The sequence below is a fragment of the Bos javanicus genome, chromosome 22 (assembly GCF_032452875.1).
Source record: "Bos javanicus breed banteng chromosome 22, ARS-OSU_banteng_1.0, whole genome shotgun sequence".
NCBI lineage: Eukaryota > Metazoa > Chordata > Mammalia > Artiodactyla > Bovidae > Bos > Bos javanicus.
Window position 1 is genome coordinate 58,473,152 of NC_083889.1, and position 19,251 is coordinate 58,492,402.

Consider the following 19,251-nt stretch of genomic DNA (forward strand, 5'->3'; position numbering starts at 1 on the left):
CACGGGAGAACACAGGAGAACACCATGAGAGAACACGGGAGAAACGATGAGTGAACACGGGAAAAATGATGAGAGAACACGGGAGGACACCAAGATAGAACACGAGATAACACAGGAGAACACCAGGAGAGAACACGGGAGAAACGTGAGAGAACACGATGAGAGAACACGGGAGAACACGATGAGAGAACACGAGAGAACACGATGAGAGAACACAATGAGAGAACACGGGAGAAGCGTGGGACAATGCGGGAGGACACGACGGTGGCACAAGGGCCTGGCCGGCAGGGCGGTGACGGCGCAGCGGCCACAGAGCAGCAGGAGCAGCCCGCACCCGCAGCCCGTCAGCCGGGGCTGAGGGCACAGCCCCCCAAGCCGGCGCCCTGCAGAACGCGGCTTGTTCCGCCAGCGCTGTGGCCCCAGCGTGGGGAGGCGGGTGCCAGCCCACAGGGACTCCGGAGATTACTGAACGCCAGGCGGCCGTGAGGACAATGGAGACGTAAATGAATGAAAGCCAGGAAATGGGACAGGAAGAGGCCGGGGCAGGGGAGAGGCTGTGTCAGCCAGGGGAGTCGGGCAAGGCTTCTCTGAGGAAGCGACATGTGAGCGGAGGCCTGAGCCCCGGCCCTCTCGGGAGGCAAAGCACAGCAGACGCAGAGACGGCGAGTGCAAGGGGCCCGAGGCAGGACCGGGGAAGGGGAGAGGGGCTCCCCACCACCCGCAGGGTCTACCCACCATGGTGGAGCCCAGTGAGCAAGGGCCAGGGTGCTAATGGCCAATGAGCCCCAGAGCCTGGAACGATCCGACAGGATCCTTGACTTAAAGGGCTTCTCTGCTGCCGTGTTGAGAGCAGGAAGCTGGGCAAATGATGGGTGGTGGGAGAGGATGGGGGGTAAGGAGTCCAGGAGAAGCGGAGGTCTGGGGCCGAAAGTCGGAAGGATGGATGGAGCTGGGGCTTCCATGGAGGAGGGTCACGACGTGCTGGGGAGACTGGGCCAGGCTGAGTTTGAGAAGCCCGGGGACGGTCCAGGTGAGGACGGTAAGGATGCAGGTGAGGACAGGAGCAAGTGCGCAGTGGGGCCAGAAGCCAGGGCGTCCCTGGGCGAGGGCTGACCCCCACGGCCCACCTCAGGCGGGTAGAAGACCCCCCAGCAAGGAGGCCCAAGATCCACATGACAAACCACAGAGATGGGGGAACAAAGGCAGCCCCTCTGGGTCAGAGACAGACCAGGCTGCAGGGAGCAGAGGGAGCTCCCCGCCCCCGGAGACAAGCAAGCCGACTGGGAACCTGCACTCGAGACAGGACTGGGAGGGCACGATCTCTACACGGCTGGTTCTCGGATCCAAACACCCTGTTCCAGGGGGTGCCCACTGCTGTTCTCCCAGGGCCCCTGCCGGACAGAGCCCCCCAAATGTTTCTTCTATAGGCTTCTACAGAGGGCCCCCCCTTCCGATCTAAAAAGAGGAATCACGAGGGGAGGGGCTGAGAAAGGGTTCTTGACCTCCTGCAGCCAGAGAGTGGGGGGACACACGGAGACCCTGTGGCGGACTGCCCAGGGCCTGTGGCTGGGCCGAGGTTGGGGGGCGCCGGGCCCGAGGTAGGGGCTCATTGGGGACCACGGAGACGCAGAGGCTCCCCCAGGCTCTCCCGACACCCACAGATGAGCCAAGCTGGGTAAGAAAGGCATGCGCGCTGATGATAATAAGACTACGACTGTCACAGTGCCAGCGGCCTACGTGAGCCCTGGAGCGGACGCTGAGAAAGGGGCATTCGTGCGTGCAGGGCGGGCGCCAGGCTCTCCTGATCCACGGGGTCCTCCCAAGGGATCTGCAGCCCGCGGCGATGGCCAGTGATGGGCATCCTCTCGGGGCCTCATGCTCCATCACCAAGAGGCAAAAACAAGAGGCCTTTAGACAGGAAGGAAGATGGGAGATGCCTTCGGCTGGGGGCGTCCCGCCCTGTGGACCCAGGGCAGGCTCGGGGCAGCAGTGGAGAGGTGGGTTGGCCTGGGCTGACCACAGCTCTGCCAGGGAGGGGTTCTGATGCAGCCCCGGGGCCAGGGTCTCACAAGTGGGGTGTGGGCGGGGCAGGGCCGGGGCTCGCTCAGCAAGGCTGTCTTCCGAGGGTGCCCAGGGAGACATGCCTACTGTCCCACAGCCCCACATCCACAGGGCGCCCAGGGAACGGGGGGCTGATGACGCTGACCACACCTCCACTGCCCTCCCTGCCCGGCTGCGAGCTCCCCCCCAAACACAGACACACGTTCCTCCATTCAGATGACCCCCACCCCCAAAAACGGACTACAGCACACCCGTCCACAGAAGCCCCGGGTTCATACTCTCTGAGCTGGCAAAGCCACCCTGGTGCCCCCCACGCGGGGCACCGACTCATCGCCACTACCAAGCCTCCACTCCTGAGCGTGGGGTCTGGCCTCATGTGACAGACAGAAACTCACAAGATAAGGGAATTCTTCCTTTCTCCAGCTCGCTGAGCCTTCTGATTCTGACAAGAACAGGCTTGCCAGAGCTGGCCAATAAAAATACAAGACAGGCAGTTACAGAGGAATTTCAGATAAACAAGGCATGATTGTTTGGTACTAAGTCAGTCCTGTGCGATATTTGGGAGATACTTATTTCATCGTTTCTCTGAAATTCCAACGTAACTGGGCATCCTACATCTTTACTGGGCAACCCCAGACGAGAACAAAGTCTCAGGTTGACGCTGGTGTGGCTTCAAAACTTTAAAAATATCTGTGAGGCATCTTTCTTTTAAACCCAAGGCAGACACAGCCAAACGCTGAGGCTCTCAAGCAGCTGGGGATGACAGAAGGGAAATAAACACTCAGGACCCTTGTAGACACACCAGTTACAAGCACGCGAGCAATCGGGACCACCTGGCCCGCTGGCCGCCACCTCACAGAGCAGCGCTGGCCCCAGCATCTCCCAGAAGCCTGTCCAGACCACTGCCCGCTGCCCCCAAGTCCAAGCAGAGGGTGAGTGCCGACCAGCCACCCCACCGTCTGTCCACGGGGTGTGTTTGGAACCCACACGGTGCTTCTGAAATTAGTTGCTGTTATTAATGTTGCACTGTTACTAATTTATAGAATCGATTTAATGTTATGACACAGAAAACCATAACATTTTACAGTCAACCTGGATTTCCAATTTCTCTAGGAAAATCTGAAGCTGGGCCTGACGGCAGGGCCTCAGTGGTCCACGGCGGGGCCACGCTCACTGTCCATCGGCATCACGGGGCTCCCCCCGGCACCCCGTTTCTGTCTCCTGGAACCCTCCCAGGCCTCTCCTGTCTATACACAGGCCAGAGAGTCCCGGGGGGCGGGCGGGGGGGGGGGGGGGGGGCGGTCCCTGCTTCTTCCCGCCTAGAGTTCTGAACCGCCTAGTGTTCTGGGCTAGGAACTGTCTCTTCTCTAAGTGGAAGCTGGGGAATCGTGCCCACTCCAAGGAGCCTCGAAACCTAGAGAACATATTAAAAACCAGAGATGTCACTTTGCCAACAAAGGTCTGTATAGTCAAAGTTGTGGTTTTTCCAGCAGTCAGGTACAGATGTGAGAGGCGGACCACAAAGAAGGCTGAGTGCTGAAGAAATGATGCTTTCAAACTGTGGTGTTGGAGGAGACTCTTGAGAGTCCCTTGGACTGCAAGGAGATCCAACCAGTCATTCCCAAAGGAAATTAACCATGAATATACATTGGAATTCCAGGACTGATGCTGAAGCTGAAGCTCTAATACTTTGGCCACCTGATGCAAAGAGCGACTCACTGAAAGAGACCCTGATGCTGGGAAAGATTGAGGGCATGAGGAGAAGGGGCAACAGAGGATGAGATGGCTGGATGGCATCACCGACTCGAGGGACATGAGTTTGAGCAAGCTCCAGGAGACAGTGAAGGACAGGGAAGCCTGGCGTGCTGCAGTCCATGCGGTTGCAAAGAGTCGGACACCACTGAGAGACTGAACAACAACCAAGGAGCCCGCTCCTACCCGGGCGGCCTGGAAGGTCACCGGTGTGAGCATCCGACATCATCCGCGCAGCCACACGAGACACACAAGCACAGGAGGGAAAGCGGGAGTGGCACGCTGGTGCCTCCCAGAAGCAGAGCCTGAGATGGGTTCTGAGCACGGGAAGAAGGGTGGTTCTCCCTGGAAGAACCCTTGGGAGAAGAGAAAAGGGGACACGACGGCAACGGTGCCGTCTCAGCCGAAGTCTGACAGCTGCCTGACCCCACGGGGAGCACCCAGGGCTCACCCCCATCAGGCACGTCGGAGGGCCACCTGCTGACGATGGCGGAGGGATGCCAGCGGGAGATCACCTCCTGGGCCTGAGGCGGGGGCGGGGCGGGGTGGGGAGCAACACCGGGTGGCCAAGGGTGAGTGTCTGGAGAGGGTGCCGGCGTGAGCCAGGAGGAGCAGCAGCCTGGGTGCCAGCGGGGACCACAGGCTCTGCCACACACAGACGCACACATGTGTGCGTGTGCACAGGAGCAGGTCAGGGAGCCTAATCCAAGAAACTCCCCCAAACCCAGCTTTACTTTCTATATAATTTGGGCTGGGATCACCCCAGGCTCAGAAAGGTAAGAAAGTAGTGTCCTAAAATGTCAACTCAACGGACATGAGTTTGAGCAAACCCCGCAAGATGGTGAAGGACAGGGAAGCCTGGTGTGCTGCAGTCCATGGGGTCAGAAAGAGTCGGGCACGACTGAGCGACTGAACCACCACAACACGTGTCCTGAAAATAGTCTTTGCACACAGATGTTCACAACAGCATCATTCACACCAGCCAAAAGGGAAAAGTAACCCAGGCGTCCATCAACAGACAGATGGATCAACATTATACGGTTCCCTACACACAACGGAATATTATCCAGCCGTAAAAGGGAAGTGCTAACACTCGTGACCACATGGATGAACATGGAGAACACAGCCCGGTGAAAGAGGTCAGATACACGAGCGAGGACTGAATGACCCACTTACGCGCGGTCCTTGGAGAAGTCAGCTCCATGGAGACGGAGAGCACGATGGTGCGTGCGGTGGGTGGGAGGGGCGCGGGTCTAATGGGGAAGAGGGTCGGCTTGGGAAGAGGAAGGTTTTGGAGAGGATGGTGGGGACCTTTACACAACAGTGGGAATGGACTTAGCGGTACTGAGGTGTCCATTCAAAAATGGCTCAGCGGGTCAGTTTTATATGTATCTTCTACAGCCAAAAGTAATAAAATGTGTGCTTTGAGCCTAAAGTGAACAGTCAAGGAGCAGAGGGCAGAAGTGCTGTGCTGAAGACCTAACAGGAAGCCAGGGTCGCCCCCGAGACCTCCCCGTTGTAGGAAGCTTCCTGGCAGCCAAGGCTAAAAGGGAAATTGGAGGATGACCCAGTGCTCCTTGTCTGATCAGAGGAAGTCATCTAATTCTCTGGGAAAAATAAACGTGCTCTTGGCACAAAGAGTCAGGAGGGATTTTAGCTGTTGATCAGGTTCGTATTAACCTTTGCTTCCTCAGCACCGACAGAACGCCCAGCACCGGCCTGAGAACTTCCAGCGTGTTGATTTTATTTAACCACGCTCGACAGATAAGGAAACGCAGGCCCACACGGGCCCACAGTGACACCAACGGTAAAAGGTGGTTCAGATATCGGAAGGCAGATCCGCCAGGCCAGGGAGCACAGCCTGGGTCCTCCACGTTGCAGACATTCATTGCCCACGTGCTACTTGCCAGTCTCCACAACAGGTATTGGGATGCGGCCACGAACAAGACCCCTGGTGGCCAAGACCTCGTGTGGCCAACATCCTGGTGGATGGAAGAGACAAATACCACATAAGAAGGGAACAAGGAGCTTGTGAGGGATTACCCTGGCAAGATGGGGCCGCACAGGCCTCCCCAAGAAGGTGACACTTGGGCTGAGAGTCTCCTGGCACAAGTGCAGTGGCTGCGCTAAGATGTGGGAGAAGCCAGCCAGGAGGCGGTAACAGCACGTGCAAAGGCCCTGTGGCACGAACCGGCTACACTCCCTGTGGCCGGCACGCAGGGAGACAAAGAACAACAGGAGAAGAGCTGACGGGAACAGCAAGATGGAAAAGAGGCGGGGGTGTGAAAATTAAGGAAGAAGAGAAGGTCAGAAGGAGACCAGTCAGTCACCCATGCCCAGGGCCCCAGGGAACGTGGCAAAGTGTCTTGGTGGACACTATTCCAACAGGGTGGCGGGAGGCATCACCGGGTCCCAGCACATTAGGAAGTCGTCAGGAAGCCGGAGGAAGATTCCAGCCACAGGAAGCAGGGAGCCGGCTCAAACTCTGTCATCGTCAAAGAGGGAGAGCAGGCACAGGGGGCAGGGCTACACAGCCACGCCACTGAGCTGGTGGGTACCTGGGTGCGGTGCGGGCGGGGATGGGCGAAGGACCATGGCAGGAAGGGGCGTCCTCCGGGGTCAGAGGCCATGGTGGTCACAGGAGCGCCTCTTCATTGGTATGCTGGCTTTCATGGACTTTCGGGTATGTTTTGGTATGCGTGTTTTTTCCCAAGGGAAGAGAGTTTTAAAAGAAAAGAGCCTATTATAATAGTCCAGAAAAAGGAAACAAGAGAGCTGTTGGCAGAAAAAATGGACAGGAGTGGACAGATATGAAAAATCGTCACAAATCACCCAAAGAAAAGTGATTAGGCCTGGCTTCCACCTTTAAAGGCCGATATTCCTTCCCTTTCTCATGGAAAGACATCTCAGTAATCGATGCCGTCATCTGCAAAAAGACAGGGCTGGCCAGGGGACAGCGGGCACGGCTGAGGGCACAGGGGACTAGCCTGGGACCCCCAAGGCAGACGGGGACTGGAGGGAGAGTGCAGGGGACTCCGGGTCTCGGGCCAACCTGAGGTGCAAAGTACTGACCGCGGTGGGGCCCAGGTGGAAGGCACAGAGGGTGTTGGGGCCCATGTGCTCACACTCATGGCCCTGGAGACCCTCCACGGGCGAGCTTGTGAAAACCGGGAAGACCATCCTTCCAGTTTAACAGCCAGACTTCTTCCCCTCCCTTCCCTCTCTTTGCTCATAAAGAGAAACAAACAAACAAAAAAAAGTAAGTAAAATGATTAAAATCTCCTTAAATCCAGAGTGAGAGTTGAGCCTTCATATATAATCACTAATCTCATTACCAACATAAGCAGGTGAAAAATTACAAAGATGAACACCCAAGACTCACAGTCAACCCTCGAGAAAAGAAAATGCTGCTTCTGGCACAGGACGGAGCTGATATTTTCCTTCCCCAGGAGTCAAGACTCTGGAGAGAGGAAACACACTGGGCGGAGCGGTGAGCAATGGCCCTGCCCGGGCCAAGGCTGAGCTCATCACCCTCCCCACCTGCGTCCCCACACCCTCCACCCGGTCCCAGGCAGACAGACAGGCATCCAGCTTGCCCGCGGTCCTACCCGCCGAGGACCTCTCGCCCGACTGCCTCCCAGTTGCTAGAAATTCTGATGGTTCTCTACCACCCCCAATCTCTTGGTTAATGCACCCATCTCCACCACAAAAGGAAAATGTGAGCGTTCCCTGGACATGGCACGGCTTCTCATTCACCCATCGCACACTCACCCTCCTTCCAAGAAGGGCCCCTGCATTTCATTCTGGGGTCCACACCACTCAATCGCCACGCCATCCGTGCTTCTCATTCCTCTCGCAACAGTGCCTAGCCCAGCGATGGACACCAGGCCGACCTGAGCCCATGAGGCCCAATTCAGGGCCTGTTGCCCTGTTTGCCCTGGGCAAACAGCCTCTCTTGTTCCCACTGTATTAGATGTGAGCTGATTTAACAATGAGGGTCCCTGAAGCCATCGTGTTAGTCAGGTGGAGACTGTCTGAGGCTGGAGTCAACTAAAAAACAAACAAAAAAACAAAGGCAAAGCCAAGATATAGGAAAAGAGCGATGGAGTCACAGCAACAGCTGTCGAGTACCTGGATCCAGCCAGACCTGAAGCTAACAGATAAGCTGAGCTCTGCAAGTCATGAACCCATCTTGCTTATGCTTTCCATCACTTGCAACCCAAAGTCTTAACAGATATATGGGCTTATATAAAAAAAAACTGATGCCTATCATTTTAGGGGTCTCAGAGACTCTCTGGGATTCATGGAACCAGGGTTGAATACCCCTGGCCCGAGGATAAAGTGAAAACTCCTAGGGTTAGCTTTCACCATCCAACTCCCACCTATCTTTCCTACTCCATTTCTCTGAGTTGCCCTCCACATACGTAATTCCTGCTAAATTCTAAGGCTCTGGTTTACAGCCGCTCATTTTGGCTAATATCGTTATCCCAAACAAGAGTGCCCTCCCTCCTGATTCTCTGCACACCCAAATCTAAGGCCAAGACCCAAGGGCCGGTGGACGGATGAATGGATGGGTGGATGAAGGCACAGATGAAAGCATGAATCAGTGGACGGATGAGTGGGTGGGCACCAGAGGGAAGGTGGATGAGAAGGTGGACTAGCAGATGGGTACATGAATTGGCACGTGGATGGACAATGATGAAGAGATGGACGGGTGTCTGACGGATGGCGGTCCGATCAGGGATGATGGGTGAATGAATGGCAGATGGAAGACAGATGGATGTGAAGATGGATTGGTGGATGGAGGAGTAACCAGCCCGTGGATAAATGTCTGGTGGATGGGCAGGCGGGTGGGTGGAAAGATGGGTGAGGAGATGCAGGCAGCGTGGACGGGAGGGTGGGTTAGCAGCAGGGGCAGCAGCACGGGGCCGAAGGGCTGAAGGACAACGGGCTGGCTGGGCAGGAAGTGGGTCAGCAGACAAGTGGATGCTCGGATGGCGGGTGGGCCAGCAGACCGTGAGCAAGTGAGGGGAGCTCTCGCTCCACCAGTGCTCCTCCCAGCCTCCCTGGAAAACCCAGAACAAGGCCCGCAGCTCCCCCACAGGCCAGCGTCTCAGGGGAGTCCTGCATTGCGGTGAACAGCGTGCAAAGCGGGGGGCGGGTGTCAGACTGGCTCACATTCACAGCCCAGCGGAGCCCCCTCCTGCCGTCTGAGAGTCTCCACCTCTGAGCTTCCTTTTCCCCATCTCCATCCAGCGAGGAGAACACGCTGCCCTTGCAGGGCGCCGTGGGATGAAATCGAAACGTAGCTGCAGCGGCCAGCCCAAGACCTGGTCCAATCGAGCTGACGATAGTTCCCACTCTATTAAAAATTGTTCCAGCGCCTAGAATAAGAACGGGGCCTCCTCCTCCCGTTTTATGAGACTAGGGAAAGTCCTGATACCAAAAGCAGACGTGGACACGACAAGAGTGAGGTACCAGCCAGCCTCACTTATGAATCGAGCTGCCAAGCCCTAAGTAAAATATCAGAAAGTTGAATCGAGCAGCACATTACAGGGGTAATAATACATCGTGTCCAAACAGGGCTTACCTCAGGAATGCAAGCGCCGTACAACACTGAAAAATCAAGGCAATTCCCTAAAAGACAAATTCGATGTGAGCCTTTCAATAGATGCTACTCAGTAAGCTTCAACATTTTGTGATTAAAAGCCCTGAGAGAAGTCAGTTGCTCCTGGTACAGTGGACCATCCACTCGGTCCTTATTGGAGGGGCTCCCTCCCTGACAGACATAGAGAATGGGTTCACCCATCACCCACCCCCCCACCACCACACATACGCAGAATAAACTGGCCTTTACAGGGATTTAATTCCTCTCCTGCGTGTGTGTATGCTGTTATATGTGACTCTATGTGACCGCATGGACTGTAGCCCTCCAGGCTCCTTCATCCATGGGATTCTCCAGGCAAGAATACTGGAGGGGGTTACCATGCCCTCCTCCAGGGGATCTTCCCAACCCAGGGACTGAACCCACGTCTCCTGTGTCTCCTGCATTGCAGGTGGACTCTTTAGCCACTGAGCCACCTGGGAAGCCCAACGTCTCTCTCCTGAAAGGGACACAAAGGTAGGAGATCAACTCTGGGGTCCACCGTTCCTTCAGAGCCTCCCAAACCAGGCACGTGCCCTTCTCCAGCCCCTGGACTCCAGGGGTCCATGCATACCGAGAAACTGCTGGAGGAGGAGAGGGGAGTCCCCGAGCGGGGCCGGGACCTGGTTCTCTCCCTACCTCTCTACCTACCACGCAGACCGCCTCTGGCTTCCTGTTTTCCTTCTCCATCGGAAGCAACATGCGTTTTCAAGGGAAGCTGAAAGACCAAGGGTCCCTCCACAAGAGACGCATGTCCATTACCTGCGGGTCCGTGTGAGCAGGAGTGCTGGGGCAGAGAGGGGTGAGGTAAGTGCATCTGTGTGCACGTGAAGTCTAAGTGAGTACGCGTATGGGCAGGTGTGTGCCCCGAGGCACGTTTAAGCATGTAGGAGTACGTGTGTGTAAGTGTGAGCCTGTGCACGCCTGCCCCACTGGGTTCCCAGCTGCGCTGATGTGACCAGGTGTCAGCGCCCATCACACCCCGCGTCCTGTCCGAGCTCAGCGCGGGCAGCTCTGCCCACATCCCTGTGCTCCGGGCTCCCGCGGTGCCCTGGGCAGGCTGGTTCTGCTACCACCTCCCCTCTGCCAGACAGGCCAGATGCCCACGGGGCCAAGGCGGGCAGGTCGCCTCCCCGTGCTGGGAGCTGACATCTGGCGCACATGGGCCGGAGGCGGGGACCCAGCTCTCCTGCTCAGCCCTGATGCTTCTGGTGGGTGGGAGAGTGGGGATGGGTGGCTGGATTCACTCGCCTGGCCCCAGCACAAGACCGGCACAGGATACGAGATGCGTCCTCAACGTGACTGTCGGCTGCGCTCATCCCAGAAGGGCCTTCAGCAACGGGGAAAAACTCACGTGACGTCACCCGGCAAGTCACTGGCCAAGCTGGAGGTGGTGGTCCCACCGTAACCACCGCTGGCGTGTGTCCACCCTTCATACAGAAGCCCCGTCTCCTGGGTCCTCCTTTGAGCCTCACGGAGGCCAGGGAGGGACTCTGGGATCGGGGATGGGGGCAGGGAGACAGACAGAGACACGGAGACACAGAGGGAAGCAGCGGCAGGCAGACAGACAAACAGACAGACAGATAGGGATGGGCAGGAGGTGTGATGAAGCGGATGGGCAGGGGGCCGGTCCCGCAGACCCGGGCTCCTGGACCACCCTCCGAAGCATCAGCGTCCGGAAGGCGGTGCAGCCAGGGAGGCTCTGTGACCATCTGGGGCCTCTGCCAGGCCAGCACCCCCATTTATTTGCATGGCCCTGAAATTTAGAAACTTCTTACGGCTGTCCCCAAAGGGCCCCCAAGGCCGTCAGTCAACTCTGCTGGAGCAGAGATGGGCAACAAGTGGGATCAAGCCCTGGACCCTGGAGGTCAGGGTTCAAATGTGAGCCCAGCTCCCCCCAGGCTGTGGGCGGCTCAGAGGATGTGACCCCAGAGCAGACCCGCTCCTGTCTGCTCGTGAGCCCAATCACAACAGCCTCCGGGCAACACGGGCTGACTCCAGAGGAGATGTAAAGACCGCAGCTCGGCACCAGGCAAACCAGGCATTCAGTAAAGGACCTGCCTCAGCTCCTCTCAATCTCACGGCCCCTCAGGTCTGCCCAGTGCCCTGGGCCCTCTGCCAGGCACACCCATGGCCTGAGCAAACTCCTATTCATCCCTAAAGACCCAGCTCAGTATGCCCCCTGCCAGTCAATCTTTCCTGGGCGTTCACAGCTGCCTTTTTGCCCTCCCTGTGCCCTGTGTGTGGAGTCCCAACCATTTGGAGTAAGGAAGGCCGGGCTGGAGGTCAGGACTCCACAGCCTCACTCTGAATCTCCAACTCCCCATTTTCCAGGCCCAGGCAGGTGCACGGGCGCCCTGGCCTGGCGGGGTCCTCACCCCACCGTCACCCAGCACCTTGGACCCCTCTTCTCACACTTCAGGCCATTCCTGGGCTCCAAGTGACAGCAGAGCCAGGAGGGCTGGCCCCAGTTTGCAGATGACGAAGAAACTGAGGCCCTAGGAGGTGAGATGGCCTGAGGCCAGCAGAGTCTGCTCGAAGGCAAAAGCCTCCAGGGCCGCAGGAGGTCGCCCACTCCTGGGCACACGGGGGCTGGTGGCCCCACCCTCTTGGCCACACAGAGGCTCTTGATGCTCCCCGCCAACTACGCCCCCCTGGCAGACAGGCACAGCACTTCCTCACCGCCGCTGACCCAGGCAGGGCTGCCCTGGCCGCCCATATTACAGCACACGTACCCCCCCCACCGAAAAGCCAGGCTCCCCACCCTGGAGGAAGGAAATGACCTTTCTCCAAACCAGCACTTTCTTTGCTATAATCTCCATATATGAGAAGACGGGCATTTTTGCAATGCTTCCAGATTCCAACAATGCTGAGGACAATGGTGCGAAATGACGAACGACTTGACCCACAGGGGCCCCGGGAAGGGACCAGCCCGAAGGGAAGGGATTAGTGGCTCCTGCGTGCCACGGTACCCCGAACCCAGGGCAGGACCCGAGGCGGACAGACCTGGCCCCCGCGCAGCCCTGGTCCTCACATGCTGTGTGACTGCAGCCAGCCTCCCACCTACGCTGAGCCTGGTTCCCTGCCCTGTCACCTGCCCAGGCCTCCCGCTGGCCGGCGGACCCTCGCCCCTCCGCTCAGAAACGCCCGAGGCTGCCCACCTGCTACCCTCTGAGCAGGACTTAAGGTCCTCCCTGTCTGGTCCAGGACGTGAGGCCAGCCTCACAGCCCGCCTCGCCTCCCACTCATCCGAGAGGAACCAGTGTTCTGCTCACCCCTCAACGTTCACATTACAGAGAAAGTATCGCCCCCTCCAGGAAGCCCTCCCTGACCACGCCCAAACTCCCAGAGGCTCCGTGCTCTCCCCTAGAACCACTCTGACAGAAGCATTTCAGAACTGCCTAAATGGGTCCCTGGGGCCCTCAGGATGGCTACTGGAGGGACCCTGGGTTGGCCCACACCAGAGGCTGTCCTGAGTGCTGGGTGTGAGAGGGGGACTCAAGGTCCCTCACACGGAAGGAACCCCAAGTACAGCCAGCCTCTCCCGGCTGCTCCCACACAATCCCCACCCTGGATTCCCAACCTTCCCGGAGGCAGGCTGTAACCCCACTCCCAGAAGCCAGGGGTCCCTGAAAATCCCAATCAGATCGGCCTGCGCTCATCTGATTTCTCATCACACCCAGGGTAAAACTGCAAGTCCCCCTGTATCCCCAGATCTGACCACCCCCTTGCTCACGGGGGTCCTTCCTCCAGCTGTTCTGGGTTATAGTCCCTGCTGTGCCCCCTTCCCCGAACTCCACTGGCCTCCGCTGACGTCCCCCCTACAGCAGCCCCACCCCCACCCCGGTTCCCGGCCAGCTTCACCTGCTCTGCAGCCCAGGTGCACCCAGCCGCCTCGGGACTTCACAGTGAGCATCCGTCTGTCTCCCTGAGACAGCGAGCTCTCTGGTGGGCAGAGGAGCTGGTCCTGGCACTGCTTTCCCCAAGGACAGCGACCAGCACCCATTGGGCATCACTCCCTTCCTCCTTCCAACAACCCTAAGAGTTGGGTTGTGACGCCATTTGACAGAGGGGGTCCTGTCCCAAAGAAAGCATGGCCTGCGACCAGCAGAGGTGGGATCTGAGCCTTGAGGGTCGCCAAGGCGGGGACTTCCTTGCGCCCAGCAGGCCCCCGTGGTCTGGACCTGTCGCTAAGCTCCAGCCCACTGGCAGGCGGACTGCGGAGGCAGGCTGAGGATGGGCGCCAGTGCCATGGTGCCCACCCCAGGAAGAGCCAGCAGTCAAACCTGGAGAAGGAAACTCCCACAGGAAAAGGGGCAGAGAAAAGGGCGGCATTTTTTCTTTTGTCCAGTTGCCAAACTTTGCAAAACGTGACTTTGCTCGCATCTAATTTTCATCACAGTGGAAACCTTTGTATACCGTGCCAGGAAGAAGTTAGTCTGTTCGGTAGAGCAAGGAACTTAGAAACCGTCCTTAAACACTGCACTTAAAACTCACAAATGAACACTCACCCACCAACCGCTCAGCTGCGTCTGACTCTAATGTAATGCTTAAACAGCGAACACAGTGGTGTGGCTCAAAATCCAAAAATATAAGGCTGGCAGTGGCAGTGCCACCTGATCTCACACCCTGGCCCCCACCTGCACCCGCCCTCCAGGCAAAGCACAGGTAACCACTGCAACTCACCCCAGGGCTTCCTCCCAGCGCTTGCCTACGAGCGTATAAGCAAATGCGGGTTCACAGCTCTCACTTGGCACGAGACACACTGTATTTTACACACCGTTCAGCACCTTCTCTTCTCTCGACGGACCTCGAGGATCAGCGCCTCCTTTCTACAGCTGCATAGTACTCCGTTGGAGGTTGCACCAACGCCTATTTCTCTAGCATGCATCACCCTGGATCTCAAAGGTCTGTTGATGGCCCTGTCTCCTCACCTCCCCTGTAGGTTCTCAAGGGGGATACCTGCCCTCGGGCCCAGGCCCAGAGAGGGCCTCCCTACTCCTGCCAGCACCCTCTTGGTGGGGGCACACAGCCCTCAGGTTGCACCGCCAGGGAGGCTGTCTTAAAATGGCAATTAGAGCTCGTGGCTCCCTGGATAAACACTTCTCCGCAGCTTTCCAACTCCCTGCCCTGCCCCTCCTCCCCTCCCCTACCAGCTCCAGCCTCCTCCCTTTCAGTCCCTCGTCCCTCGAACACGCCAAGGCTCACGCACAGCACGCCAGGGTCCCACCAAAGGCCATTTGCACCAGCTGCGCCCTCAGCCAGCACGCTCCCATCGCAGCTCAGAGATCCCCTCCTCCGAGGACCCTGTCCTCCCAGCTGGGTTGGGCTGCCCTGTTGGCTTCAGTGCCTTTACAGCAACTACACCTGCCTGAAGTCAACCTAATTCAATTCTCTATTGCTTCAGTCACCCTACCTGGCAGGCTGGAACTACATCCCAGGACCAGGCCTTCAGTTTAGGGGGGGCAGGTGGTGAGAGGTGGGACATCAGGATTCAAGAAGCCAGAGGGGAGAGATACCCAGACACTTCCTGGGCAGCGGGCCCCAGGCTCCCCTCCTCAACACCCCATTTCAGGACCGTGAGCCCTGGAAAGCCATCAAACAGAACCCACTTTACAGAAGAGAAGACACAGGGTCACGGAAGGGCGGAACAGGCCCTTGGCACCCTCCTCCATAGCAGGAACGAAAGCCTCAGGAGGTACAGGGACGAGGCCAGGGGCTGAGTCCAGCCCCCAAGTCCCGCGTGCCGCCCACAGGGCCGGTCCTCAGTCAGTCAGTCAGCAAACTTCCAGGGAGCCATCCACCACAGGCACAGTCAGCTGGCATGAGTTCGGCCACATCCATGCGGCAGAAAGAGAGCAGAGAGTCACAGCAACCAGGCCTTAAGGCAGCCACCGCCCCGCCCCACGCCACCCAGCTAGAGGCCGCCAAGAAGTGGGAGCTGGGAGCCTGTCCCCCGGCCTGAGCCCCGCCCTGCAGAGAGCACCTCCTCCTCCAAGGCCGGCCAGGGGTGGGGAAGGGAAGTGCTCCCTGCTCCCCCCCACGGCAGACACAGAATTCTGATGCCCAACAGGACACACCGAGGTCCTCCGGAGGCCCTGCAGCCTTGGGGAACTCGGAGTCTGCAGCCTGGCAGTCCTGGAGTCACAGTGACTGCAAGGCCATGGCAGGAAGAGTGTCCACCGGCCCAGGCCCCCTTGGGGTGGCCGCTGCTGCTGCAAGAACATCCCAGTTTATACAGCAGGTCTGGAGGGAGCCGCAAATGTGAAAGCGGCCAGCTGGGGACTACAGCCAAGTGGGCCCCGGCCCCGACCTCAGGGGCGGCAGGCAAGCCAAACTACTCAAGGGCACCAACCCCCGGCGACATGGGTCCCAAGCCGCCGGAACCCTGCGATTTCTCACAAGACAGAAATCCGGACTTTTCTGTGAAGCTCACCGATCTGTAAATGCTGACAGCTAATTAAATTTTTAAAAAGAATACTAACGTGCTGAGAGCCAAACCAAACAGGCAGGGCCAGGCTCGGTGGGGGCTGGCAAGTCCGCGCCTCCCAAGTAAGAGCCTCTGACTCCATCCACGCCCTGCCCACTGCCCTTCCCAAGGCTCTGGATCTGGTCGGGGGTCGGGGCGGTGGGCAGTCGATCCAGCAGTAGTTCCCAGGTCCTCCCTTCCTCCTGGGGGGGGCGGCGGGGAGGGGGATCTTCAGCCCTGTTTGCACGTGGGGATGGGGACACTCAGAGTCCCAACCACTCAGCCACAGACTCGGGCCAGGCCCAGGCACCAGCTGACCCCAGAAGGGCCCTGCAGCCGCACCGTGATCCGAGGGGCTCGGGGTGATGGCCAGCACCCAAACGTTCTTTCCATTTTTCCATTTCTGGCCGGTCACGGTGACACCTGCTGGCTCAGGCCAGCTTTGGACCAGCCCAAGTGGTGGGCACACACTGAGGTGGGAATGAGAGCCTGTGACCGCAAAGGGCAAGAGGGCACCCCTGCCTGGAGAGTGGGCAGGAGAGGATACAGGGAGGGGGTGTGTGGGGGTGGGAGTGAAGAGGGGGGGGGTTGGCAGGGCCAGTCACCCCGGCCTGTGCTCCCAGGAGCCACCCAGGCTCCCCAACAAGGGACAAAGCCTCTGGGGGCTTGCCTGGGCCCCCACCGGGGTCAGGAGGGCATGAAGCGGGGTGCCCACGGGGGTGGGGGGGCCGGGGTCCCCCAACGAGGAAGCTATTGGCCTCTGCAGGCATTCATGGTGTGTGTGTGGGAGGGGGGTCTGCTCACCACCGCAAGTATGCGTGTGACACACGGGAGAGGCGTGTGGGACAGACACGTGTGTGGCACACCCGCGTGCACGGCGGCGAGGCACACGCGCTTCACAGGCAGCGGGGTGGAGGCAGGCGTGCGTGTCTGGGGCCGCCCGTGTGCAAGGCACGTGTGGGTGAAACCTGTGCGCGCACAAGAGACGTGAGAGAGCGGAGTGTGAGGGGCCGGGCGTGCGCAGGGGGTCCGGGGTGGGCGTGCGCGGGAGCAGGAGAACTTGGGCCGCCCGCGGTAGGGGGACGCGCGGGGGAGGAGAGCGGTACCAACCGACCAGGGCCCGGTTCCCTCCGGGGACGGGGGCCGGGGGCCGGACTAGGCGGGGGAGCGCCGCAGAGGGGGAGCCGGGGGGCCCTGGGGCGCGGGCCGGGGTCCGCGTGCACTCACCGCGCTGCGCTCCGTTCGCCCGGCCGCCGGCGCGTCCACCCGTCCGTCCGTCCAGCCGTCGGCGCGTCGAGAGCTCGGGGAGCCCGGCGGCGGCGCGGGGCGGGCCGGGGGCGGGCCGGGGGCGGGCCGAGCGGGCGCCGGGCCCCCGGGCCGCCCTGCCCCCTCCGCCTCCGGGGCGGGGTCTCGGCCGCGGCCGGGGAGGGGGCCGAGCGCGCGCCGCCGCTCCCCGCCCCGCCGCGCCCCCGGGGCCGGACGTGGCCGCGCCGCGCGTGCGCCTCGAGCCCCGAGCGCCCTGGGCGCGCCCCTTCGCCGACCCGTTTTGGCGCAGAGTCCTCGCCCTGGCCCTGCCGCCCACAGGGGCTTTGGCCCGGCCGCCTCGGCCAGCTGGGCCTCAGTGTCCCCGCCGGGAAGATGGGCGGGCCTCCCCGAGCATGTTGAGAGGGCCCGAGGGGCCTGGCCGCCTCTCACCCGCTCCTCCCCGTCTGGGGGTCTCCCACACCACCCCGGCCTGCTGGCACCAGGTCCCAGCCCCCAGCCTCGGCTTGTCCTTTTCCCCAGCCCACACAGCTGCCTGTGGCCACTGTGTGACCTCAGCCAAGGCCCTTGACCTCTCTGAGCCCAGGCTCCTCATCTCTTGAGCAGCCATATCCTGGGCTGTTGGTGGGGAGCCATGGAGAACCCCGTATTATGCCCTCCTGGCTAGGTGCGACAGGCAGTGAACACCCCAAGCTGTCAGCTCAGAAGGTTGAGTGCCCTGACGCCGACCCCCACAGCCGGGGCGGGGGGCCTCATCCGGCCCCCACTCACTGGGTTTGGCAGCCTTGGAGCTGGTGACAGGACCTACAGGGACAGGCTGCCTTCCCCAGACCTCCCAGGCCCTGTCTCCTGGCCAAGGGCTCAGAACCCGTCCCAAAGCCCACATAAGCAAAACCGGCCACTGCCAGACCGGGGCAGCCCGGTGAAAGGGGGACTGGCCCCCAGACCCCTGGGCCCTGGAGGCCTGGACTCTGCACAGGGACCCAGCCCCGGTCCCTTCCCCACCACCGCTTAGGGCCCCAGAGAGTCAGGATCCCAGAAGTCTGTCCTTCCATCGCTGTCTCTCTTTTCGCTGTAAAATTTACACAGCGTGAAATTCATCACGGCAAGTACCATTCAGTGGCGTCCAGACAGTCAGCTTTCTCTGCTAGCGTCTCCGTCCCCATCTCTCTGCTGCTGCGGGTCAACGTCTCCCTGTGTCTCTGGGTGTCTCCTTCAGATGGCCCGTGTCTCCCAGGCTCTCTGGGGGCGTCTCCCCCTCCCCACCGACCCTGTCTCTCCGTCTCTGCGTCTCCGCCTGTGTCTCTCTGTCTTCCTCTATTCTTCTCGGTCCCCGCATCTCCCTCTGACTCTGTCCTCCGTCTCTGTGTGTGTCTCAGCCCAGCGACCTCTGGGAGCACCTTCCATCCCTGCCAGGAGACATGTGGTAGCGGTCGCTGCCTCACATCTGAGCAGCAGTCATGGGCCCTGCCCCCACCCTAGGGGCCTCCAGAGCCCAGACTGGGATGAGGCAGCCAAGGGCAAAGGCAGAGAGAAGGGAAGCCGCCTGCCCAGGGTCACCCATCCGGGAGGAGGTGAGGCCAGAGAGTGCCGAGGGGCTCAGACTGGCTGCAGACGAGCCAGAACCGGATGGAGGGGCCAGCTCTGTACTGAAAGCCTGGGGCCAGGCCAGCGGCTTACCCATAACCCCGCCAGGCCCTTTCTCTGCGGGCCCTTTTCCCCTGGAGCTTGTTCTCGCCTGGGGCCTCTGCACTAGCCGTTCCCTCCGCCTGGAATGCCCTTCCCCCAGATCCCCATACAGTGGGATGTCACTCCCCACCCCACCCCCAGGGAGCCCTCCCTGAGACCCCAGCAGAGATAGCAACTGCGCCTCCCTCCATCCCTCTCTACCCGCTTTGTTCCTGAGAGTTCTTGTCCCTAGATGCCTTTTTAAAGTCCATTTATAAGTAACTCTAAGTAAGCTAGAGTTTACGGATGACAGCTATGTTTATCAGATATACAGAGTTTATCAGATATGCAGATGACACCACCCTTATGGCAGAAAGTGAAGAGGAACTAAAAA

At 59.7% G+C, this 19,251-nt stretch overlaps 1 protein-coding gene across 2 annotated transcripts in view; it reads right to left on the reverse strand.

The window, feature by feature from the left end:
• The window catches only part of FBLN2 (fibulin 2), a 69,583-nt gene extending 52,334 nt beyond the window's left edge, over positions 1 to 17,249 (reverse strand). For both annotated transcript variants that reach the window (XM_061397240.1, XM_061397239.1), the window contains exon 1: positions 17,154 to 17,249. The gene's annotated coding sequence lies outside the window, so the exon portion shown is untranslated. The remainder of the gene's footprint in view (positions 1 to 17,153) is intronic.
• Between the last annotated feature and the right edge of the window lie 2,002 nt (positions 17,250 to 19,251).